We start from the raw sequence: 26,102 nt of genomic DNA, 5'->3' as shown, positions 1-26,102 counted from the left end.
GAACATCCAATAAAGGAAGGCATCCGTTCGACTCACTGTTGCTTCCTCTAAAATTCCCACTGAAGAGGTACCCATCCACAAACTACCTACGGATGAGGCTGAGGAAGTACAACAGAAATGTGTGAGACTTATAAGGTCTGCTGCGTTACCTGTGCCTAACTAGAGGCGAGATGAGAGCTCTGAAAGAACTTCAAGATGACCCTGAACTGACCATCTCTCAGCTGATAAGGGTAATGCAATGGTGGTAATGGACACTGACGTGTACAAGAACAAGATCTCGGCTATATTGTCAGAACCTGTTTACAGACTGAGATCACGTGACCCTACCACTCAAGTGCCCTACGCCACTGTGAAGCTCTTAAGGCACAAAAGAGGAGGCTAAATATCTGACTCCGAGGGACGCAGTGCCACCAAGATTATATGGACTTCCTAAAATCCATGAAGACGACGTTCCCCTCAGACCAATTGTTAGTGCAGTAGGTTCTCCTTTGTATGCTTTGGCTAAATAACTAAGCAAGTTGCTTCAGCCACATATAGGACGTACTGAATCATACGTTAGGGACTATCTCTATTTCATCAGTAAGTTGTCAACCATAACCATTCAACCCAATGCACTTCTGGTGAGTTTTGATGTGGAGTCCTTGTTCACTAAAGTGCCTATTGACTCGGTCATGTCTCTCATTGAGCATCTGTGCCCTGAGGACAGTACTAAGCTATTTCACCACAGCATGACTTCGAGCTATTTCTTGTGGGGTGGGCAATTTTACGAACAGACGGACGGGGTGGCTATGGGAAGACCAGTTTCGCTGGTAGTGGCTAATTTCTTTACTGAGCATTTTGAGGAGCTTAATGTTGTCATCAGCTCCCGCTTGGAGCATACAGCGAGCCACCTGGTGAACAAGTGTAAAATATTCTTAACCGGGTGAGTTGGCCATGCGGTTAGGGGTGCGCAGCTGTGAGCTGGCATCCGGGAGATTGTGGGTTCGAACCCCACTGTCAGCAGTCCTGAAGATGGTTTTCCATGGTTTCTCATTTTCATACCAGGCAAATGCTGGGGCTGTACCTTAATTAAGGCCACAGATGCTTCATCCCACTCCTAGGCCTTTCCTATTGCATCGTCACCATAAGACCTACCTGTGTTGGTGTGACGTAAAACAAGTTGTAAAAAAAATCTTAAATTCAAACCCTCATTATTGTAGAAGACTTCCTTGTGAACAGTCGAGATGTTCTTCTGAAGACATGGAATTTTCGGCGAAACATAGAGTTTCACCTTGTTTCTTGACACAGCATAAACCCAGAAGCCCGTATCATATCTACAAGTACAGGCATCAATGTTAACACTAGAAACTAGCTTTGACAGGCATGGCCATATCTCTTCCAAGAAAGTAGACGACTTATTTATAATGTGTGAAGGTAGTTTTGTAATTTATTTTCTTGTGTTGATAACCCTAGGTCTCATTTACTAATTAATGTTCTCTTTGTGTAACTATTATTCCATACCTTGTCTTTCCTCTGATGGACAGGCATAACTTGTGCACTGCAGTTTACATTTGGAAATTAGAATCTATAAGGTAATTTATAGCATACTCAGGCTTTTTTTTCTTTCTCTATCTCCTAAGGAAAAAGGTGGCAGTACTTGCCCGAACTTCTTCATAACTGAATTTCGCACTTTGTTCATATCTCCAGATATACAGTCTTCTCTTGCAAAGATACTGACTACCGAGCTCGATAGCTCCAGTCGCTTAAGTGCGGCCAGTATCCAGTATTCGGGAGATAGTGGGCTCGAACCCCACTCTCGGCAGCCCTGAAGATGGTTTCCCATTTTCACACCAGGCAAATGCTGGGGCTGTACTTTAATTAAAGCCACGGCCGCTTCCTTCCCACTCCTAGCCCTTTCCTGTCCTATTGTCGCCATAAGACCTATCTGTGTCGGTACGACATAAGCAACTTGCAAAAAAAAAAGTACAGATTTTACTCCTGGCCCACTCTGAAGAAATTTTGACTTCCATCTGTTTTTTTTTTTGTCTAAACTTGCAAAATCTTGGCACACATTATAACCTAGCATTTAATTTTTTTCATATAGCCACTTGTTTCTCTGAAAGGAATCATTTTTCTGAGTTATTGTCCAACAATCGGGCCCGTCACAGTTAGAATTGTTTCCCCTCTTGAACGGAAGTAAATCTATCGGTACTTTGTGAAGTTTTCTTTACATTCACTTGATTCACTGATCATAGGTTCAGGAGATATTTCAAAAGAATCGTAATGTTTTCTTTCATCGTGCACCGATACAAAATAATTAGTTATTATTCATTTCACTCCTCTGATTTGCGTGCCTCAGCTGCACAAAACAGGTGTTTTATGCGTTTCAAATTATTTTAAAAACAACTAAAGAAGTTAAATTTAAAAAATTAATCACAGATTAATTAGTGACGGTTAGCAATTTACTAGCTGTCTGCTGCTACATTGGTATTAACAGTACTTAGTGCAATACAGTTACCATTAGATTGTTCTTGACAATAGTTTATTTGCTGAAAGGATGAGAAAACCAACCTCCTACTCTATTACACTCCAGTAGCCAAAAATTTGGAAGGATAAGAAAGAGCAAGACTAATATCCTTTCTATTTTCTTTAACTCCAAAGTGATGGTACAAAATGGTTAATAGGACATAAATTACAATATTAGAACTTCAGTTTACGGAAATTTCAATCATGTGCTTGTATGCATTATATTTATAGAAACATAACAAAAGAGGACAAACAAGCTTAATTTTAAGCCCTAAGACAACACTTCATGTGATAGGAATATTCAGAATAATATCCAATTAAATTTTTTCTTTTGAGAAAAAGGTGCCAGTACTGCCAAATACAGTATAGACAATACACGACACTTCTGAATTTAGCCTTGTTAAAATGGGAGACAATTTGCAAGTGGCGCTCTTAGTGGCGTGACCTGGAAATTTGCGTCTAGAAAGAAAGTGTTATTAACCACTCAACATAGAGTGCTGTACATTGCACGCGCACAGCAGCTTCTGCTTTGTGCTTCTATCTAGCGAATAGTTCTTGAACTATTACAAATGTAGTAAGATATATCTAAAGATGAAGCATCGATCCTTCATTTGATTTGCGTATCTGTCGAGTTTTTATCGAGTATGTGCGATATATCGCATCTGAAAAAGCAAGAAGTTCTGTTGTTGCCATCATGGCAGCTAAACCTTTTCTTGTGATCGCAAATTCGAAAATTGTTTTACCGAATGATACGGAAAGTTTAGTCTCATTAAACGAGGACTAGGATATAGAATCTGAGAGTGAAAGTAGTGATCATGACATTGATGTTGCTTTTGATAACGCAGGAAAGTATCGTCCATAATGTTATTGATGGTGGGTTTGTGTGGGAAGACATGGATAATTACAGAGGACAAAGGGAAATGTTTATGGCAGATTATGGGCCTCAGAATGCTGCTGAAAATAACTGCTTATATCCTATGAAAAATTTTCAGTTTTTTCTGTTGAGTTCATAAAGATGGCAGTAAATCAGGCAGGTATTAATGCTCAACATCACATGCGGTCACACAGTATGTTATTTCTGTTCCGATCAAGGGTAAATGAACAGTTCCAGGTACTGCGGAGGAAATATGTGAAGTTTTGCATTGTATATTTTAATTAGCGTAGTACAGAAACCTATATTGAGATGTTATTTCAAAAAAAGAAAACTGGGTACTGGCTATTCTTATTTTAGGTTCAGCCATATCCCTTGTTCAATTTGAAAGCATTACAAGATCCCTCCATTTCAATGACCTCAGGTAATTTCAGTAACTTCTGTATGCTGTTTGTGTGTTATAATAACATACTGAAAATTTTGGTAAAATTCATTGCATTATTTGTCAGTTATGCCCGATTAACTACAAGCCTGAACTCACAGCAGGCTTGGTGCTCTACTCCTCCTGCAGCACCAGGTAGCCAGGTAGTGAAAGTCGTCCCATACTAAGAGGTTAAGATATTAACTTCAAAGTTCCTAAAGCAATTCTCGATAAATGAAAGAAGAATTTATTTAATAGGTTATTATTTAAAGACTGAAATTAGACAAATAATCAAGATGTGAAATGCGCTGCTGTGAAAGGGCTTGATCTTTCATTTATGCATTACTTTTTTTGCTTTAGCATTCCTGCCTGAATGTGTCTGGTTAGATTTGTCTATTCTCTCATTTTAAAAAAATCATTGTATCATCACGTTAAGGCACTTGAGGCACTTGTCAATAAACAGATCAGCACATTCCTGTCTTTTTCTCTTGTAAGGACTCCCTGTTGTAAGGGTCGGTAGCATTTGATGTTTCATTTTTTGGGAGATTCTGTGCTGGTACAGATCACAGCTTTAATCTAAGAAGAGGGATAAAATAAAGAAAAGCATGAAAATGCTATCAATAGTTATGTTTTGAGGAATATTTACGTACAATTTAGAGTAAGAATTTAACATACCTTTCGTTGTATAGTCGGGGATTTGTAAAGTCATTGACCTGAAAATGATCTGAACAGATTGTATAATTCTTATTCAAGCATACCAGTAATGTCCTTTTTTCATATTTACCTTATCGAAGTCGCTTCTCTGACATGTCAAAACCCACAGATCACACCTACAACAGCACATCGGTATTGAAGTGTAACTGCTGCACTATACAATAAAATAAGCTGCTTATATTTTAAGCCAGTTAAAATATGGGTCTCGCAGGTCAGAAGTTTAGGAAGTACTATAAAAATCTCTGTCACAATATTTACTTACATTTTCTTGTCACAAGGGAAACAAAAGAAAGACCACAAATCCTTCTGCACTTCATAGTTATTGCAGCCAAACACAGCACATATCTTTCCACTCTTGTTGAGAGGAGATATAAAGGAATGACACATGCTACTATTTACTTATGTTAACTTACAGCAAACGCATAATTAACACCAAAATCTTCACTAACAAATACATGTGCTCTTATGACAGAATCGGTAACTCCAGGTCACTCCTCTAGATAGAGCTCTAATCGCTGTCCCTCGTTATCTTGCAAACTGCCGTGTATTATCTCTACTGTATTTGGTATTGCGTACTGCCACACACAAAAAAAAAAAAAAAACACACGCGCGCGTGTGTGTGTGAGATACAAAGTATTGGGGATTTTTGCTTGATGCTGTTATGAAATTGAGCCCTGGGAAGAAAATAGAATAAAATCATTTGAATAATATGCTGAAAATTTTGGTAAAATTCATTGAATCATTTGTCAGTTATGCCCGATTAACTACAAGCCTGAACTCTCAGCATGCTTGGTGCTCTACTCCTCCTGCAGCACCAGGTAGCCAGGTAGTGAAAGTCGTCCCACACTGATGGTTGGTGGATGGTTTTGAATTCATTTAGTATGATACACAAATGACTCTTTGAACGAGCTGTTTTCTCACTTTATTATATATAGAGCAACTTGTGGATGGTTTTGAATTGTTGTCAGATTCTGTAAATTTGTTTCTGTTAGCTTCTATGCTGTCCACAATAACAGTTGATGGAAAACTGTTGAAATTTAAATGATAAAACAAGTCTTGAAACTTCCTACATTTCAACAGCTTGACTTCTTGCCAAGGGCAGTTAACATTAAATGGTTATAAGAATTTAATGTATTTCTCTTGCATTTAATAATGCACCCCTAGAATACCTGGGACCTCCTGTAATTCTTCTTTAATTTCAATGTTGGGAATTTTGCCAAATACAGTAAAATCTGACACAGTTTCCATATGAATTTTTCTTGATGTATCAGTGAGTGAATGGGTTGTAATTATAACATAATAACAATGTTGTTTTTGGTATACATTTGAGGAGGAATGGAATTTTCAATTCATGGGTTTCAAACTCCTTATTATATTCATTTAGTGTGATACACAAATGACTCTTTGAACTAGCTGTTTTCTCATTTTATTATATATAGACCAACTTGTGGATTGTTTTGAATTTTTGTCGGATTCTATAAATTTGTTTCTGTTAGCTTCTATGCTGTCCACAATAACAGCTTTTGCCCCATAACATTTAAACTAAACACAGTCCTACTGATTGTGCAGTCTTTATCTTTTGTGGTGATATCTTGCTAAGAATAACCTGGCAGATATGTATAAGATTAGAGATGACATTTCCCCTTACTTAAGTTACTCCAATAAAATACTTTTTCGAAGAATTTATAGACACACACACACACACATGCTTTTTGAAATATCACCCAAACCAGAGGAATAATGATTTAATTAATATAGATGTTAATATCAGCTTGGTTATAGTCATTTTGCTAGTGGATTAATGTTGTATTAACTCATAGAAGGTATTCTGTGACAAAGATGGGAAAGGGCTAAGACTGGGAAGGTAGCAGCCATGTCGTCGATTAAGGTACAGCATTTTCCTGGTGCGAGAATTGGAAACCATGAAAAACTATCTTGTGATTTCGTGCATTTGAACCTCACAGACAGCATCTCTCATATGCAAGCTCACAGCAATGTGCCTGAATTGTGTAGCCAACTTGATTAGTATATAGCTTTTATAATATCTAGAAAATGCTCTCATGTACGAGCCCTGTAATGCATTTGAGCATATGGGATTTTATTCCAGGATGGTATTAGGATGTCTGGGATATTTTCCACTCCAGTTTCATTCTTTTGACAATTTTATTTATTTATTTAAGGCAGGAGATACGGAATTGTTAAGGAGAAAATGTTGTTGCAATTGATAACTTGCACATTATTATTCACTGTTGGAATATCTTTTATCCAATATAAATGCTAAGGATCAAGATCATTGTTATTTTCCATCATTTGTCATCCATCACCATGTTCAAGTCCAATTTGTTTATTGCCTTATACTACTCTTAAGCAGGTCCATGTATTGTGATCCTGATCTTCCTCAGTCTCTCTTTCCTTTCATTTGCAATTCTACATCCTAACCATCTCGGTCTATTCCTCTACTACATTTTATCATGCAACTTTACCCTTTTATGTAGTTACATACCATATGTTTTCATTTCCACTGTCTCTTATCAGTTTTTCATTCTTGTTTGTCACTGGCTATCTTGGTGCCATTTGTCATGATAGGCATGTAATAATGTAATAAGCCCTGTACATTATCACCTTTCCGGGTGAGTTGGCAGTGCGGTTAGGAGCGCACGGCTGTGAGCTTGCATGCGGGAGATGGTGGGTTCAAATCCCACTGTCGACGGCCCTGAAGATGGTTTTCTGTGGTTATCGATTTTCACACCAGGCAAAAGCTGGAGCTGTACCTTAATTAAGGCCATGGCCACTTCCTTCCAACTCCTAGGCCTTTCCTATCCCATCGTCGCCATAAGACTTACCTGTGTCGATGCGACATAGAGCCACTAGCAAAAAAGCATTATTACCATAGCCTTCATTGGTGCATACCTTTGTCCATGGCCGATTGTAAATTCTTATGATAGAAACCACTTCCAAGTTATTCCCATCTTATTCTTGAAATCTCCATTCATTCACTTCCTCCAATCTCCAAAATTTCAATTTTTATTTTTGTACTCCAGTTTTGTCACCTTCTTATCACCATTATCTGCTTTTCTCCACACTGATCCTGATTCTCTATTCCTCAGTCTTCCCATTTACTGCATCAGGGTGCTCCCAGTATAGCACTGAATTCATTCTTGTTCCTGCAGAAGCTGCTTTTGCTGTCCACATTATTATCACCCATCACTGAAAATTATATGCAGTCAAACATTTTGAGTGAGTACCTGGCTGCAGCAGATTTTTTTGGAGCTTGCATTCCTTTACTCTTATAATGATATTATACTTCATGGTTTTTATATACACTTTCCAACTAGAGCAGGGAATACTGAGAAACCACTATAAAAATAGCCCAGATGTTATGCAAAATCAAGACTACTGAAGGTTCTTCCCTATTCCCTATAACAGAATGTAACTTCGAGTGTGGAAAAAAGGACCCGCCTGTACCAGTTCTCTCATAGGAGGACCACAGTTAATTTGCATGCTTTACCCAAGGTAGGCCATCAGATTGTATTGAAATGACCTACTGTATCCATGAACATAATCATTCTTCTAAAATGTAAGCATGGCATAACATCCCAGAAGATACTTTTACTCTAAATACGGTATTGACATCATTTTAGGTAACGGAATACAGTATGAATTAAGAGATCTATGGGGCTAAGGTCATGTACGGTGTTGGATTATAAAGACAGAAGACTGTAGCCTAAGCCATCCAAAAGTGCTATAAAAGAAAATTTTAGGGGAGAGTGAAGGAGATACGGAATTAGAGAAAATGTTGCTGGATAGAAAAATCAGATGTTATGAGTTACTTAAGACTATTCTCTCACAGCTATTGAAGAAACCACACTACACCATAACAAACGACAGTGTGTGCATAGAATATGGCCTGTGTAACCCAACTTCCTTTGCGTATTAATTGCTCACCACTGAGAAATAGCAAATATGTGGTAGTGCTACAGTCTGCAATACAATTCAAGCACAAAATCCTCGAACAAGCAAGTACCTCTGGTGCCACTGCCGTTTACCTTGCTGCCTTAATATAATGGGTGATTTAATGACAGTTTAGAGGGTACATACCAAGGACACCTATTAATTGCAACCGATACAAAAGAGGTACCTCTGTGACATGTCTATACAGTTCCTCATTGTAGTCCCCAGCATCGTGCAGAACCCGTTGCCAGAGAAGTGAAAGCTGTAGTATTCCTGTAGCAGCGCCTGTCCCCTAGATGGTGCAAATGGTGCAGTCTGTTGCCTGCAGAACTAAAAGAACAACAGTTCCTTAATCTTCAATATCAAATCAGAATCACAGGGGCTTAAGTTCAGGGAGTACGGGGAATGATAGAGCACTTTCAGTCCCATTGAGCATACAAATAGGCCACCTGAAAAATGGTAGGAGGTGTCTGCAGAAAGTACTGTCGATTATAACGCAATGCTAGTTGCAGGTGATGTTCCAAAAATGAAGAGTTCTATTACACATTCATTGTCTGCCTTTGGGATATGGTATGCTTTAAGATGTCATCACAATTGTACATCAGAATCGCCATCAACTTCGCACTAGTGAGGTTCCGACATACTTTTGACTGATATAGATGTTGATTCCCATAGGGAACCTGAAATATTTGTCCTGAATGAGTAAATTTATAATACCAATATAAATGGTCCGTTATTGGACATTATACATTTTTCAGCTAACTCATTCCTGGTTGCCAGCATTTTGCCCCCATGTGCTAAGTTGGGCTCATCAGTTGGTACTTCGCACACCCGCCAAGACGCATGGCTAGTGCATACCGTGGAGGCCACTACGTAGGCTACTTGAAGCCACCGGCAGTGCCAGTGCACTATGAGAGACTTTGTCTCATTACCAAAAATTGATGCTTGCTTGGCCATCAGATGATATAGATGTTGATTCTCTATGGGAATTGAACCAGGGACACCTATTAATTGCAACCGATATAAAAGAGGTACCTCTGTGACATGTCTATACAGTTTCTCAGTGTAGTCCCCAGCATTGTGCAGAACCCGTTGCCCTATGGGAATCAACATCTATATCATCTGATGGCCAAGCAGGCATCAATTTTTGGTAATGAGACAAAGTCTCTCATAGTGCATTGGCACTGCCGGTGGCTTCAAGTAGCCTACGTAGTGGCCTCCACGGTATGCACTAGCCATGTGTCTTGGTGGGTGTGCTAAGTACCAACTGATGAGCCCAACTTAGCACACGGGGGCGAAATGCTGGCAACCAGGAATGAGTTAGCTGAAAAATTTATAATGTCCAATAATGGACCATTTATATTGGTATTATAATACTTTTGACTTCCGTGGGGACTAGCCGTTCAACCAGTCTCTCATAGATGGTTATTTTTTGCAGCACAGCACATGCTTGGAGCATTGGGTGAACAATGCCATATTATTTGGGGTAGGTTGGGTACTCCCCTAACATGCATATACATGAGAAACACTGGTTCCATTTCCTGGTGTACGTACAGCAGTGTTGCCACTAAAAATAGCCCTCATACTATAGATGTTAAGTTGGATGAGACTCATATAAACTACACCCTTCCTTCCCTTGATGTTATTTGCTTTACCAATATGCATCTTTAGCTGATATATAGCTATTTGATACAAAAGATTTCTTACATTTGTTTCTATAATTAGAGAGATTTCATTTATATTTCATCCACTTCCTTTAGTAAGGGTAATAAAAAGATGAAGGAAGCTTCTGATGAACATGCACACAAACATTGCAAATAACCTAATTGGATCTCACTTGGACTTGTTGCATTTAAGTCGTGCTGTAAACTTGTTTTGTGGTCTGACTCAGCTTGTGGCTGTTTCAATTTCTTTGCAGAGAAAATGTCTTCCACCTGACTACCACTTTCCATCTCTGGTGATTGAAGAGTTACTTAAGACTATTCTTTCACAGCTATTGAAGAAACCACACTACACCATAACAAAAGACAGTGTGTGCATAGAATATGGCCTGTGTAACCCAGCTTCCTTTGCATATTAGAAGTTTTATATTTTGTTGCTATGTGTGTGTGTTTTTCTCTCTTCAGGATGACATATAATTCCTATTCTTCTGCAGATAATGGAAAGATAAACCCTGAAATATTTAAGACTCATAATTTAATTTAATTTAATTTAATTTAGTTTAATGCTGACATATGTAATAATGTCTGTGCAATACAAACAGTAATACTGCCTTGTCCTTTGTTTACTTTAACTTTCCTTTTTAAACTTGTGTCAATACAGTATATATCATCAGTGATACTATTATTGTTAAGATGTAATAAGAATGTAACAGTACATAAATTATGAATTATAATAGTACATTAATTGTGAATTGTTATAATATTTCATAAATTACGCTTGCAAACTTCTTTAATTGGGACATGCTTTTAACTACTTGACTGTGTTTGAGCAAGACTTCTTCTGAAACAGTATTAGCAAATCTTCATAATTTAATTATTTTCTTTTTTACCATAGATTGTCTTAAAGTAGTCAAAAAGTGGTAAAACCCTTCTTGTAATTTAAGTTGAATATACCTCCCTCTTCCTTGTCCAGTTTTCCTGAAAGCATGAATTTTGTGTAGTAGGTAATTTGTCTTTTTTAAAAATATTTTTTGAAGCTGTGATTATTCCTTTTAAATATACAGTATGGCAGTATGCATGACCCTGCCCTGTTTTCTTACATTGCGATTATGACCTTAGGTCATGCGTTTTAAGTTGTGACAGAAAGTTGTCTTGTTGGATTGGTTTCTCATCCTCACAACCATTAGCTATTCCTAATAAAAATTCATTGAGTGTGAAATATTTTAAAACTAGGTTTTTAGAAATGTCTATTTTGTTGTGATGATTCTAAGCTGAAAATATTTGACTTTTTAAGGTCATATTGCGGTTTCTCTGTGTGGTGCAACACGTGTCATAAAAGGAGTATAATGGCTTTGTATCTGGTGTTTGAGGTACTGTATTGTAACAAAAGCAGAATAGTTTATGTAACGGCACTTGAGTGTTCAATCATGTCTAACTGTTGATAGTCTCAAGAATAGAAATCCTCAGTCATGTTTATGAAAACTCCTGCTGTATATTATGAATCCTACTGCTATTAAAAGATCATTACCATTTTATTAAATTATATATCACATTGTTAAATTGTTAAGATTGTTACTCCCTACTTAGCTTTCTGATTCTGTGTAAATATTTATTGCTCTAAATTACAATGCAAGAGATCACAATTCGTTCCTATAACACAGATATCTTGTATGAATTTCATTCTTGCATCCCCTGTTGTTAGCTGAACTCAATCAGTCTGAAGTCCATTTGTAAACCCATAATGATTCCATTGATGGTGTAATTGTTTTGTACTGTGATCTTGTCAAAGATGTTATCAGTAAATTATTTAGAGACCAACGTCTCAGAATGATTCTATATTTTTAAATTGCTTAGTCTTTCCTTTCATCCTGTTTCCTTTTCGAAAGTAACATACACTCGTGTTCATAAAAACCAGAACACCTTGAAAGACTAGAGATAGGAAGTTCATATTCACAGGACATGTGCATTAGTATGTTCTGGAGAAATGATTAGCATTTGAACAATGTCAGCCCTCAGGTTCAAGGTCAGCATCGATATCTCGGCGCACCACCACCAACTGGTAAAATGTGCCTGCGGCTCTCGTTTTCGCTATAAACCAAAGATTACTTGAGCAGACGTGCAGGATGCCTCGCTGATGTGTGCGAGAACCGTACCGTCAAATGAGTGAGTTTGAAAGAGGGCGCATTATTGACATGAGAGAACATGATTCATCCATCCGGGAAATTGCCGCTCGTATGGGACGAAGTGTCTCAGCAGTGCAACAGGTGTGTACAGAATGGTTCACAGAAGGCCGTAAGACACGACTTAGATGGGCCTGGTTGCACTACCCAGACCCCCCCCGTCGAGAAGGTCGACACCTCATCCAAATGTCATTGCAGGACAGACCTGTCCTCCTCGGTTCTGGCGCAAGAGGGGAACCCATCGTACACTATCAGGAGTGACAGTCCATCACAGTTTATTTAGGTCTGGGTTACCGGCGCGTCGTCCACTTCTCTGCCTACCTTTGACTAATGTGCATAAATATGCTAGACCGCAATGGTGAATGGAACGACATCACTGGGGACAGGAATGGCAGCAGATAGTGTTTTTGGACGAATCCAGGTTCTATTTGTTTGAAAATGATGGCTGCATTTTGGTTTGCCGCAGACAGGGGTATAGGCATCACATTGATTGCATTCGCACAAGATATACAGTGCCAACTCAAGGCATTGTGGTGTGGGGTGCTGTGCTATTGGGCACAATCACAAATCACAGTTGGTGCATGTCCAGGGTACTGTGACTAGTTTGATCGATGTGAATGACATCCTGCGACCCGTAGCCATGCCCTTTCTGTACAGCACCCCAGACACCATATTTCAGCAGGACAATCGCAACCACATGTTGCTGCACGAACCTGTGTCTTCTTGTTGTCACAGGATGTCAGATTGCTGCCCTGGCCCGCCCGATCACCAGAATTGTCACCAATTGAAAATGTGTGGGATATGGTGAAACGACGGACATGGCGCTGTGACCCCAAGCCAACCACCAAAGATGAACTGTGGAACCAGGTGAATGCAGCATGGATGGCTATACCCCAGGACGCCATTTACGCATTATACGTGCTGATGCCGTCACGCATGGAACAAGTTATCAGTGCCCATGGAGGACCCGGTCTCTGCTAGGCAACAGGGCACATGCTGAACCTAGGTGACTGAAATGCTGGTCGTTTCTGCAGAACATACTAATGAACACGCCCTGTGAATATGAACTTCCTATCTCTAGTCTTTCAAGGTGTTCTTTTTTTTTATGAACATGGATGTATTTGGTCTGATATTGGCACTGCCCCCTCCCCTTCTTCCTCCTACCAACATCTTTCTCATACGGAGGAACATTAGTGCATATCTAGCAAGGTAGTCATACTTCCTTTGCTTGCTCATTTTAAAAGTTTTACATATTTTGAGTCACTTTATACTGGATACAGGGCTAGGATTTATATGTAATAAAAAATGGCTAAATATGTACATACATATGGACTAAAAATGCTCAAATTATGGAGTAAAATATGTACTAAAAATTCTCAAAATATGGACATTTATGCCACACAACAATTTAAAGGATAGTCCAAAAAACAAAAGTTTAACCTTCTTACATATATAATTATTGGGATTTTACTTTGAGCACTTGCTACTTTTTTTAAAGACACATCATAATCTTTTAATGAGAAATACTTATTTGCGAAACAGTGGGTTACAAAATACTGTTTGTACGTACTGAACCTCTGCTCACCATCACAAGAAGTTACAGGGACCATTTTAAACCTTGCAACATATCCAGAAGATAAATCCAGATCAGGTTCCACACTTGATTCAACACTTAAAATTGCACTGATTTTGCACATATTACTATATGGCGGATTTTTGGCTAGCACTGTGTTTAACTTCACTTTTGTGACTTCTCCAACCTTTCAACAAAGTGATATATCTGCGCCGATAAGGGCTCGACGAAGGTCCTTACTCTTGCACTCAGTTGTATACCTGGGGTCTCAAGATTTCTCTAGACTAGTGCAGGCGCTGTTTCTCGCAAGAAATTTTGAGAAATCTCAAGAGCACTGTATGGCAGGCAGTGTCTTGGACCTACAGGTAGATGGAGCTGAATGTTGTTTGTGCCAAGTATGGGAATAGCCAACCCCAAGCTTTCTCCATTCTGTAAATACATAACAACAAGCATCGACGGCATTCACTTCTTTTATTTCTTCCAAGGTCTGTTTTGATGCAGTATAACATAGTTATAAAGGATGTGCATTCTGGCATTGTACAAAACGGTAAGTACATGAATGAGTAGGCTAGATACAGAAATATATGGCTGCTGTATAACTCATAACACAGTACAGCATGTGATGGCATATGTTGGGAAGTATAGTAAATTTGGTGATGGAGATAAATTTTGGGCAGCCAACTCGTACTGTGTAAATTGCCAAAGAACTTGAACGGTTTAGTTAAAAGGTACACATTCATATATGCCTTTTGTGGTTCCAATGTTATGGAGGAAACCTATGGATCACAGTACAGACTGATATTTATGTATGGTTAATGTATCTGGTTTTACTTTAAAAAAATAGCATGCATTTTAATATCCTAATTTGTGATGAGAAACACATCCTGTTAAACATAACGATAGTTTACCAATTCAAAACTCGCCCAAAAAATGGACCATGCAGGAAGAATCTACCTCTCCTGGCTCTAGTTCCTCTCCTGATACATCATCCCTTAGTGATCCTGATATTTTATTGTATCTTGAGAACCTCAAATTGATATCATAAGCTGAATTAAATGATCTTGCAAGATATTTGAAATTAACCAAAACACAAGCCAAGATTTTTATCATCTTGTCTTCAGGAATGGAACCTTTTACAACCTGGCAAAAAAAAAATCATTCAGAAAATGAGAATACGATCTGTTAACATTTTTTTACCGAAAATGAACAATTAGTTTACTGTTATTATATTAATAGGCTAATGGTGGCTCTGGGAAGAGATGATCATGAAGAATGGCGTCTGTTCATAGACTTATTACACTATAAACATACCTGTAAAAAATACACACTGTTACACAAAGAATGACAGGTTTCGTTCTACAAGAACATCCTCAGATTCTATCAAATCATTTAAATCATGCGTAAATATGTACAGTATTGTTTACGTTGCGTAAACTTGTCAATAATAGAGAGTTAGGTGATAATATGAACAAGTATTAACAGATGATGATTTTATAAGTACTCAACCATCACAGTATGAATATAATGAAAAACAAAATTTTGTACTTACCTGGATTGTCGAAGCTTAGTCCAGTTGTCGCCAAATACTATTTCACAAGTGTGGTCAAGGAAAAGCTAGTGGAAGATTTTTGGGCAAAGCGTGTTGTTCCGCGGAGAGGGGAGGGGACACATGGGAGGGGCTACTGGAACGTTGTGGATCCTTCCTATTGGATAGGGGAGAGCAGGTCAGTACTTTTTCCGTGTTATAATCTAGCATACTGTGCCATGAAGAGGGTATGGGGAAGTAGGGGCAGGGCGATGTGAGTGTTGTGGAACCTTCCTTCACCTAGTGGACACGGAGGAGGGGGACGTGGGAGGAGAAGGATATTAATCCTCTTTCATGTAATAATGTATTTATGTATTATTGATAAGTGCAAGTTAATGATAGAATAAAGTGCGGAATTGAAATGGAGAGTATCTATTAGATGTTATTTTTATGATACAATAAGTGTTGACCAGTTGTTATGTAAGTAGAGCGAAGAGCGGGGAATTCTGTAAATGTGCATGCTCTTGCCGCGTTACTGGACAGTGATCGAAACCAGACGATTCGTGAACATTCGCTTCAGAACTGTTGCAGAGATTCGACAGGCAGTAGACCGCTCCATTCGCACCATCAACAGAACCAGCTCTGCTAAAGCTATACTATGACTTCCACATCGCATTTGGTGCAGTATGTTTATTTCATAAATGTAGCCCAGGTGGTATGGTATCTGGCATCTTAATCGTCAACAGCGATTGTAGCGGGTCCTCTCGAAACCCTTTGCACTTACATACTACAATCCTAGAAATGGACGAACAATCGTTTACATTGGTCAACTTTGAAAGACGCCCTTTCCATGTCGTGGGCGTGTATTGATTCGCACCACTTCATCTACTAGATGCGATACTAGATGAAGTAAAAAAAACATACGCCTCAACCCAGGATCGACCCCTCAACCTCCTGCATGCTAACCCAAAACTCTATCCACTGCACCAACTGTACAGCACGACTAATATGTGCTGACAGTGGTAGTTGCCCTACACATGGTTACAGTGTTGCCAGATTGCCACTCTTCAACGTCCGTTTTCTGCTGGATATACTCGCAGGACGAACTTTAGTGAGAGACTTTTTTTATTGCTGGCATGTGAGGAGTCGCGCTACGACGCCCGAGTGCACAAATTTCAGTTCATCCTGTGTATCTATATTTGTTGTGTTCATTTGAAAACTTCATTTGAAAACTTCGAAGTGTTTTCAAATATTGTCTGTAATTTTCCATATGTCCCACTTTATATTCCTCTGGGGTGAACTGGGACACTTAAATGCATGTACAATGATTTCAATGAAGAGGATAATGAGGATGATGATAATATCAATACATTTTATTTGCAGTAAAAACGCATCACCCTTCTTACCTCACTGGTATTTATAAGGTAATATGAAAGAATAAAACAATGTATTGTTTAAAAATTATTGATCTGTCCAGTGGGGTACCTACAAAATAATTAAAAACAACAAAAAAAACATAAAATATATGGCACCATTTTTCTGTTCATAAGGCTACTCTATATCAACTGCCTACCACACTTCTGACACATCTGTATAATCATCTAAAGTTTGAAAGGTGTATCGACCCCTCCTTTCTGTATATTTCATCAGGCATGCCACAATATTTCCATCCGTGACATCACCCTGGTCCACAACATCAGGAAAGTGGAAAAAGATAATTTTCTTGACTTCCTTTTTCCTTAAAAACTTTACTATTAAAAAATCCTTTGAAGATCCATCACCCACTACTTCACCCACATAAAACTTCTATCTTCCTTTGTGACAAATTTCACAATTATGAAATCTCTTTCTGGTCCTTACAATGATTCGACCCCAGGAGAAACAATTCCTCGATACTAGTTTTCATTGATTTGAGGCTCTTCCAGCAAATCTGAAGCAAACTTTCTACGAGATTTTGACTTCTTATCCTTTCTTTGATTTGTCAATGAGACCGAGGTTGTACACTGCTTCGGCTGCACATCTTTTGGGGAGATGCTTGTACCAGGAGACACCAAAAGGTTCCTGCGCCTACTTATGGCTGGGCTACTTGTTCTGGCGAAGGTAAATTTTTCAGATAGAACATCCATCCACGTCTTGGCACATTCTTCTTTAGCTGTGACATTCAGTTGTGGAATCTTTGACATTTTTCTGGATCCAGTGGAACAATCCCACAAGCTTTCAAGCCAGAGAGGATGTTTTCCTCCATGTTAGCTCCAGAGTCTTCAACACACCTTTTCAGCAACTTGGGAAATTCTACTTTGGGTACACATCCACAATGTTTCTTTTTCCAGTCTGTTAGCACCTTCCTCCAAGCTTCCTTCAATGGTGGAAACACACAGACATCAAGAGGCTGAGTGAGGTGGTAGGAGGACGAACTCAATGCCATTCTCACGGCACGCCCTGATCACATGTTCTGAAGCATGACTTGGAATATTATCTCCAATCAAAGCCTTCTTTCCTTGTAATCTACGTATATAAGGCATTGCTATCTCCATGAATCATTCTCCAAACAGTTGCAATTCAAACCAACCAGACTTGTTCATACCATACTCTGATCCATATACTCCTCATTCCTTCCACGTAGGGTAGACACCAGACACTGAATTGGAACCAAGTGCCTTGTATACGACAAAAGGCGGGAGTAAATTACCGTCTGCAGAAGCAGCAAACATTACACTTGTGGTCTTCATATTGTGATCGATGATCCTTTCCGCAAGGTGACAACCTCTTCTTACGACAACTTTGCATACCCCAGGATCATCCGTAAAGTTGGTTTCATCGTAATTGATGATATTTGAAGGTGGTATGCCCTCCAAAGTCTTAAGATTATCAAAATAAGCTTGAAGTGTCTCTTTTGTGACACCAGCTCAAGCCCTCTTCACGTTCTCGCACAGACGTTGGGTAAGTGCTGTGTGCCGACGGAGGAGGTTTCTGATCCAGTCAATTCCAGGCCTGTTTCCTTTGAATTTTTTCATAACACGGCCATGCCTGTTTAAACAGTCCTGCACTGTATCACTGATGTCATGTGTCTGTAATGGAAATCCCCAATCAGCACAAAGTAAAATCCCACCAATAATTCTATGTTCATCTTCGTCATTCAAGACTGTCTGACCACCATGCTTCTTCACAAATTTTTCTTTCAATCTGTTATGTAAAGTCGTTTTTGGTATGCCATATTTTTCAGCAACATACATTACACTTTTACCTGTACTTTTACATTCTTTTAAAGCACTAATCATGTCCTCTTCACGGTATGTGAAGAGTTGACTATTCCCAACAACTTTTTTGTACACTCGCACCATGTCCCACTTCGCCTCGTGAATTTCAGGTTCTGAAAAAAAAAAATATATATATATATATAAGAAAAACAGTTGAAGTGAGGCTAATGAGTTTTTGTAGCAAATCACTTTACAATCAATAACACTATACACATTGGTACTCACACTTGTAAAGCTTCTTTGTTTTTATACAACAAAACAGGTTTTAATAACACTTTTGGAAATGCACAATGGTGCGATTTTTTTTTTGAACTCTGATAAACACAAGATTACAGCACAAACACACTTGTGGCTATGCACATAACCTCCAGTAGCAATCTGAGCAAACAGTTGAGCACCTAAATATATTTCAAACCTAACATATAGAGTGCAGCACAGGAAAACTGCACCAAGTTCAAACTGTCCCACTTTACCCGATGTGTCCTGCTTCACCCCATTTGATGGTATATAAACTTCTTCTTGACAGAGATTATTGGGATGAACGTCCAATAAACATAAGTGTCGGGGTCGTGTTGTCAAGAAACACGTGGTAGCACTCTGTCGCTGTCATTCCCCATGTGCTCGGATCAGCTGTGACCTACAAAAACGTCTCTCTGGCTGACAAATAATGCGGGCTCTACGGGATTGTACAATCGACTTCCTGAAACCACCTTCACTCGAGAAAGGGGCTGGCTCAGTTCATTCAACTCCAGTTGACTACAGGGGGCTAATGCAGTCGGTCCCTTATGCTGCAATCCCTTGTTTATTTGAGACTCACATATTTCCTTCCACAGTTCTAGCCACTGCTAACATCTCGTAAATATAATCACTGTCTTACCTCTATACAACATTCTGCTCCACGCCTACAATTAAGATATCGTGCCTCTTATATATACATATCCGTAGCTTCATTTATTACTCTAAAGCAACTCTGGCTTTTCACTTTGACAGCACCAGGGCTCGTTTCTCCCCTGTATCCTTGAATATAGGCATTCCTAGCCTTCATTTAAATAACCCTATCTTCGAATGCTCCCCTTTTATAATTTATATTTCCATCTGGTCACCTATGGCCTTCCTCCTATTAATCCAGTAGTTCGATTCTCCCCTTATGTCCTTGAGCACCTCTGGCTAATGTTACTTCAGCTACGTGGTTCGTCCCTACCTGTATAACCTGCCTTCTTTGCATAATTAAAGACCCTATCTACGCAACGCCGTGTACATCTTCAGTATCTGCTGCATAATCACGCCTGAAAATCATGCTCTGCTCACAAAAATAAGAATCTGCACTGCAACTAAGATACATACTAACCCACACGAAAATTAAGGGCATGATGCCTGTAAAAAAATGACCCTATCCCTCATCTCTATCAAATTCACACACAAATGTAATCCACTGAAAAAGAAAAATACACGCTCCTACATCTATCCTAATACTCCCCTCTTCCCATCTAACCAAATTTAAAATAAAGAACAGAAGGCTTCCCATCTAACCAAATTTAAAATAAAGAACAGAAGGCTTGAACATGCAGAGAACTCTGGAACAACATTTATGTTACTTGACGGAACACAAATAAGTGCCAATCTGGCTGACATTTAAGAGTAAACACTTTATTTACAAATGATCTTTACTAGCATGAGAAACTACCCCAGGCATGCTTAAAATTTTGGACATATTGACGTTAGCTTGTGTCGATCTCAGCATTCGTGGCGATTTCATGGCCGCTAGCGTCACAATGGCTTAGGCCATCATAATGACAGACTCCGGGATGCTAGTAGTCACTCTGTCGATCCTCGGTGATGTCATCATTGTCCTTGGTATATTGAACTCCTGCAATACAGATGGTGTTAAGTATCTCCTCTTCACCGCTTGTAGTACACGTGTACTAAGATTCTGCCCTTAATGTTTGGCCGTCAATTGGCTGCAGCCTGTATATGAATATTAGTTCGATTTGCGCACCATTAAATTAAGGGCTCGATGCCCAGGCACAATCAGTTCTTGTTGCGGTAATATAGCGATACGCATATGTACTTCTCGCGATCACGAAACGCGAACCGATCCCGTTTACAGAATTACACTGAAGTTAATTACATCTGCGGGATTTAACACATCGATAATTTATACTGTTCATACCACCTTTAGGATATATAACTTTTGTGCCAACCTGCACCTTGGCGTTACTTTAATGATCGTTACAGGTTTAAACTGGTATCACTCCCGAATTGGAATAGTTTATTCCGCACAAGCATTGTGCATTTAAAATCACAAATGATGAGATTCACACATAACGACTGGCTATGTTCAAATATCACCTGAATAACGCGTCTCTAGCAAAATACAGCGTCGGTTAGCGATGAAGTATAACTGACGAACAGAACAGGAATGAGCGAGCCCTCCCCTCTCCTCGTTCTTTTAAAGACTCGCTCCCATTTGAAACCGGGGAGTCCCCATGAGTGAATAGGATGTCAGTTCAACCGCTGCTTGAGTTTAAACAACGCGCCGTTGAAAATGCAGAATCTTTGTTATTTTCAAGTAATCAATATTTTCACCTACAGGCATAGGTAAATTCACGTCTGTCACTCTGGACACGTCGGTACTGCGGAATATCGGCACGATGACGGATTTCTCTCGTAATATCATAATCGTTCCAGTCCTCGAGTAAACATAGTTAGTTATACTGATTTTGTTGTTCTGTGACTCCCAGTTACCCCATACACCTCCTACAAGCTTGTGATTGGCTAAGTATGAACTCACGGGACAAAAAGCGATGCAGCTGCTCTCCCCAGCGACTTCGTTCAAATTCGAAAGAATCGTTGATACAAGCTAGGTACCGGCTGGTCTCTGACACAAGTGCAGTCCAATATCCAACCGTCTTCTGACTGACTCCCTCACTATGCTATATTATAAAATAAGCCCACAGTGTGATGCATTATCAAATGTTATATACCTAGAACATATAACGATATGGTTCAATACGACAGTTCGCACCATTTCACTGACACTAACACACACCTAAAGATTTTACACATCAAAAATAAAAGTAAATTTTCGAATATTAAGGAAGCAATCGAAATTTACGTCTCAAATAAAAGCTAACGAATCTAACCTAAATGACCAACATTTAAAGAATACCCCGCTCTTCGCTCTATACTTATATAACAGCTGGTCAACACTTATTGTATCATAAATATAACATCTACTAGATATTCTCCATTTCAATTCCACACTATATTCAATCATTAACTTGCACTTATCCATAATACATTATTACATGAAAGAAGGTCAATAGCCTTCTCCTCCCACATTCCCCTCCCATGTGTCCAGTAGATGAAGGAAGGTTCCACAACACTCGCATCGCCCCGCCCCTACTTCCCCATACCCTCTTCATGGCACAGTATGATAGATTATAACATGGAAAAAGTACTAACCTGCTCTCCCCTATCCAATAGGAAGGATCCACAACGTCCCCTCCCCTCCGGAACAACAGGCTTTGCCCAAAAGTCTTCCCCTCGCTTTTACTTGACCACAGTTGTGAAATAGTGTTTGGTGACAACGGACTAAGCTACGGCAATCCAGATAAGTACAGAATTTTGTTTTTCATTATGTTCATACCGTTTGTTAATACTTGCTCATATTATCACCTAACTCTCTATCATTGACAAGTTTACACAACGTAAACAATACTGTAGATATTTACGCATGATTTGATAGAATCTGAGGATGTTCTTGTAGAACGAAACATGTCATTATTTGTGTCATAGTGTGTATTTTTACAGGTATGTTTATAGTGTTATAACTTTTATTGAAATTTTTTGTGTGTTTGACAGACTGGAAAGTTTTTATGTCCTATGTTCCTTAAGATTCACTTCCTCCATTCGCACTTGAATTTCTTTCCACCGAAACTTGGTGAGGTCAGTGATGAACATGGGGGAAAGGTTCCATCAGGAATGCAGCCAGGATTCACAAAATTTTGTCATTTTCTCTGTGAATGGGACAGTCGAGATAAGCAGAATCATTATGAAATTAGAGAGTGGCCATCAAGAGAAAGTGTAGTATTAGGACAAAAAAGTGTTAAAAACTCGCCACGTGTTGATGTCACCAAAATAATTTTGGCCCCATTGCATATCAAATTAGGATTGAAGAAGAACTTTGTTAAGGCGATAAATATTGAAATGCCCTTCCTGATTTGTCTAAGGGGGAAATTTCAAAGGTTGAATGAGGAAAAACTAAAGGAAGGTATCTTTATACGCCCACAAATACGCGATCTGTTACATGATTCTGTATCCGAGGGCACTCATTCCTGTTTGGCTTGCTTTTAGATCGGTTTCTATGAATTTTCTGGGGAAACTATAGAGCAGGCAATTAAAGAGATATGGTGGAAGATTTGCTGAGGGCTTACAAGACACTGAGATGCAACATGTCCCTTAAGATTCACTTCCTCCATTCACACCTGAATTTCTTTCTGCCAAATCTTGGTGAGGTCCGTGATGAACATGGGGAAAGGTCCCATCAGGTCTTGTTACAAATGGAAAGGCAATACAGAAGGATGTCAGTGTCCAACATGCTTGCCAATTATGGCTGGCAACTTATCACAGATGTTTCGGAGCCATCTTATAGGGACAAGCCTGCGAAGAAAAAGTTTTAAGAAGGTAAGAATTTTTCTATAAGGAGTCTTAATTGCACTATAAATACAATTTTAGAATACTGTTGTGTATTTTGATATGTTATGATTTGGGTTGAAATTACAATTAATTTAATAAAAGGAGATAATAAAAACCGCATATGAACAATGATGACTGTATAGCCTGTCCGGAAGTTTATCATGTCCTCTCAAAAAACTGTCAGATTATGGAGAAAAACGAGCTTGGAAAGCATTCTTTCAGATATATTAGACACATTTGTGAAATGACTTACTGGTTTGACAGAAGGCAGTTAGGGTTTAGGAAATGATATTCCAGTGAAGCTCAACTTGTAGGATTCCAGGAAGATATGTGGCAGATGTTATAGATTCAGGTGGTGAAATGGACTGTATCACTATTGATCTATTCAAGGCTTTTGATACGGTAGATCATGGGAGGTTACCGATGAAAATGAGGGCAATTGGACCAGACAAAAGAGTGGTTGAATGGGTCGCTACATTTCTAGAAAATAGAACTCTCAGAATTAGAGTAGGTGAAGGGTTATCTCATCCTGTAATGATTAATAGGGAGGGGGTTCCCTCAGGGCAGTATTATTGGACCTTCATGTTTTCTTATATAAATGATACAAGTAATGGTCTAGAATTATAGATAAGTATATTTGCGGATGATGTTATATTGTATAGAGTAGTAAATGAGTTGCAGGGTTGTGGGCGACTGCAGGGGGACTTGAGCAACGTAGTGAGATGGACAGCAGACAATGGTATGAATGGAAATGGGATGAAAAGGCAATTTGTATGTGTCATCAAGAGGAAAAGTCCTCTCAGTTTTAATGATTGTGTTGATGGGGTGGTAGTATCTCACGGGGAACAGTGTAAGTACCTAGGTGTTAATATAAGGAATGATCTTCATTGGGGTAATCATATTAACGAGGTAGTTAAGAAAGGTTACGGATCTCTTCATATAATGATCTTTTTTTTTTGCTAGTGGCTTTACGTCGCACCGACAGAGATAGGTCTTACGGCGACGATCACATGGTTATCGAAGTATTTAGGGGTTGTAGTAAGGATGTAAAGGAAAGAGCGTGTAAGTCTGTGGTAAGACCGTAGTTATGGATCCAGTGTATGGGACCCTCACAAGGACTACTTGATAGGAGAAATGAAGAAAATTCTAAGGAAAGCCCGTTTTGTTCTGGGTGATTTCTGACAAAGGAGTAGTGTTACTAAAATGTTGCAAACTTTGGGCTGGGAAGACTTGGGAGTAAGGAGACGAGATACTCGACTATGTGGTATGTTTCAAGCTGTCATTGGTGAGTCGGCATGAAATGACATACAGTATGTAGAAGAATAAGCTTGAGTGGAGCTTTTAAAAGTATGAAAGATCATAATGTGAAGATGAATTTCGAATTCAGGAGGACAGATTGTGCCAAATATTCATTTACAGGACGAGGAGTAAGGGATTGGAATAAATTATCAAGGGAAATGTTTGATAAAGTTCGTTGAAAATATTTAAGAAAAATCTAGGTAAACAATTATAAATAAATATGAGGTAAACAGTTGATAGGGAATTTGTTACCTGGGTGACCACCTTAAATGCAGATCATTGATGATTGATTGACTGATTTATTTATTTATTTATTTATTTATTTATTTATTTATTTATTTATTTATTTATTTATTTATTTGAAATCAGCATATGCGAATTAACTAAAATTGCATATTTTCATTTCTGAGAGCGAAAAAAGTTTAAATTTGTTGTACTGTGTAATTTATCAGACCCCAAATTCAATATCCATTTGACCAGTGCTGATGTTTACCAACATCACAGTGATGAAGGAAATAATTTCTTACAATGTTATAGAGTACTCGCGCAACAATTAGGTACTTCGGTATATGACAATGCTAAGTGTAATTGTGTCTTCTCATTGGAAGCGACGACTTTGAAGACCATGTCCGAAATGCTTAAGTCGTGGAGGTGGGATTATTTTGAAGAGATGCCACATAGCACAGCCTGCTTTTTTTTATTCAAAAGAAGTAAAATTCATCAGCAGGAATACTTCTAGGATCATCTGGCACTTAAAAACGCACAATATCATTGAAGAAGAATCATCAGGGAAAACACCTCCGGCACGGTCTGCATCACGACAAGCTACCCAGTCGACAAGAATTGTGATGTAGGGCCTATCCAGTAGTGTCTAGCAAAACACATTCTTTGTAAACAAGGGCTTAGTCACCTCTGGATGAACCATATTGTTTGCAACATCAGTAAAGCAAGCAAGGTCATCCTCCTTAGTCAGCTTACGTCACAGCGAACATGCCCTGTCGAACGAATTGGAGCAAACTCTGCCATTTTAGATTGCACGTTCCACTCATGCGTAATGGTGGTTGCATGTCCAGCAAGGTAAAGCTAGCTCTGTTTTGGTTACCGGTCTCAAATTTGAATAATGCTCGCCTCTAGTATACAGGTAGATGTACATACTATCTACAGTTATTCACAAATTATGCAGGTTTATCCAGCGAAGATGAATGAAAATGAAAACCTACAACCTGTTTTCCAGTCATTGACCGGGTCAGGGATGTAATGAATGAAGCAGATATAGGCTGTTAGTACGATGGGGTCGCCACTCCCAAACTGATTTATTAATGAATGATAGATGCTATGAAATGAGAATGGAGAGTGTTGCTGGAATGAAAGATGACAGAGAAAACCAGAGTACCCGGAGAAAAACCTGTCCCGCCTCCGCTTTGTCCAGCACAAATCTCACATGGAG

At 38.9% G+C, this 26,102-nt stretch overlaps 1 protein-coding gene across 2 annotated transcripts in view; it reads left to right on the top strand.

The window, feature by feature from the left end:
• Positions 1-11,941, top strand: part of LOC136864269 (dnaJ homolog subfamily C member 5) — a 406,165-nt gene extending 394,224 nt beyond the window's left edge. For both annotated transcript variants that reach the window (XM_067141039.2, XM_067141037.2), the window contains exon 8: positions 10,381-11,941. The gene's annotated coding sequence lies outside the window, so the exon portion shown is untranslated. The remainder of the gene's footprint in view (positions 1-10,380) is intronic.
• The last annotated feature ends 14,161 nt before the right edge of the window (positions 11,942-26,102 follow it).

This window comes from Anabrus simplex, chromosome 2 (assembly GCF_040414725.1).
Source record: "Anabrus simplex isolate iqAnaSimp1 chromosome 2, ASM4041472v1, whole genome shotgun sequence".
NCBI classification, from domain to species: Eukaryota; Metazoa; Arthropoda; class Insecta; order Orthoptera; family Tettigoniidae; genus Anabrus; species Anabrus simplex.
Note: the sequence above shows the minus strand (reverse complement) of the source record. Positions and strands in the feature narration are given on the sequence as shown.